The 1,347-nt window shown below is 33.6% G+C and overlaps 1 non-coding gene across 1 annotated transcript; it reads right to left on the bottom strand.

Moving 5' to 3' along the window:
- Nucleotides 1-409: 409 nt before the first annotated feature.
- On the bottom strand, nt 410-482 carry trnav-cac (transfer RNA valine (anticodon CAC)). Its single transcript has one exon. It is a non-coding gene; the product is annotated as a tRNA-Val (tRNA).
- Nucleotides 483-1,347: the final 865 nt, after the last annotated feature.

The following is a 1,347-nucleotide window of genomic DNA, read 5'->3' as shown; positions in this document are numbered from 1 at the left end:
GCATTACAAACCTTTGGTTGAAATGTAGTTTGTAGTCAATTCATGCTCAAAATCTTTTTTAAGTCAATCATCGGCCTATAAAATGCTGGGGGGCCATCACAAAAGAGGAAGACTCTTGTTGTCTCATTGCACCCCAAGAGATGCATAACCTACAAAAACCGTTTCTGTCTGGTTTTGAACCAGAAACCTTTTGCATGTAAAGCAAACATGATAACCATTACACTACAGGAACTGAACTTCTCTGCTTTGTTTCAGTTTGAGGTTTCAAAGTTGATGATGTGAGATGCAACGCATGAAAATTTCAACTGAGGTTTGCATTCAGATGCCTGGATTCAGAGTACAGACCATGACACCACAGAATCTTGTTGACCTTTAGTAAACACCTGTGATGAATAGAACATGCAAAATCTGTTTCTGTCTGGTTTCGAACCAGAGACCTTTTGCGTGTGAAGCAAACGTGATAACCACTACACTACAGAAACTCATGCTGTTTGCAGTGTTCCTGGTAGATGATCCACATTTTGTTTGAGACTGATGTCAACGATGGGCAAGGAACAATGTCAAATACTTACAGATCCTCTCAGAGAGCACAGTAACTTGGTGAACAAACTGTCAGACTTATACTTGTGCCTAAGTCAACATTTCAGTCCATAAACTAAGCCTGGGATCAAAAAATGTATTGAAGATGTCATTAGCAGAGACAAATGGTTCTACAGAGACTTGGCTAAATGGCTATAAAATAAAATCAATACTTACAAATAAAAGATGGTTCAAAAATAAAATTAACACATTAAAATAAAAAAATATATCTGAAATACAATCACTTGAAAATTAAAAATGGTTCAAAAATAATATCAACACTTCAAAATAAAATATGATGTGTTGTTTTGAAAAACATCAGAATATAAGTACTTTGATCAAATCTTCACTGTGGTAAGATCATGTTAGTTCTTCTTAAATCCATGGAAACTCAACAGTTTGTAAGGTAGGTGAGTTAGCTCAGCAGGTTAGAGCACGGTGCTGGTAATTCTGAGGTCATCGGTTCAAACCCCGTATGGGGCAATTCATGTGTAAGGTCTTTCAGACAATCAACACTTCAAAATAAATAAGGGTTCAAAAATAAAATCAACACTTTGCAATAAAAAAAGGTTTCAAAAATAAAATCAACACTTTACAATAATAATAAAAAAATGGTTCAAAAATAAAATTAACACTACAATAAATAAGGTTTCAAAAATAAAATCAACACTTTACAATTAAAAAATGTACTTTTGAACCATAAAAAATTGGTTCAAAAATAAAATCAACAGTTCAAAATGTATAATGGTAACTGTTTCTGTCTGTTCA

Source organism: Poecilia formosa, unplaced genomic scaffold (assembly GCF_000485575.1).
Source record: "Poecilia formosa unplaced genomic scaffold, Poecilia_formosa-5.1.2 Scaffold2226, whole genome shotgun sequence".
NCBI lineage: Eukaryota > Metazoa > Chordata > Actinopteri > Cyprinodontiformes > Poeciliidae > Poecilia > Poecilia formosa.
This window is presented reverse-complemented; position numbering and strand designations above follow the sequence as displayed.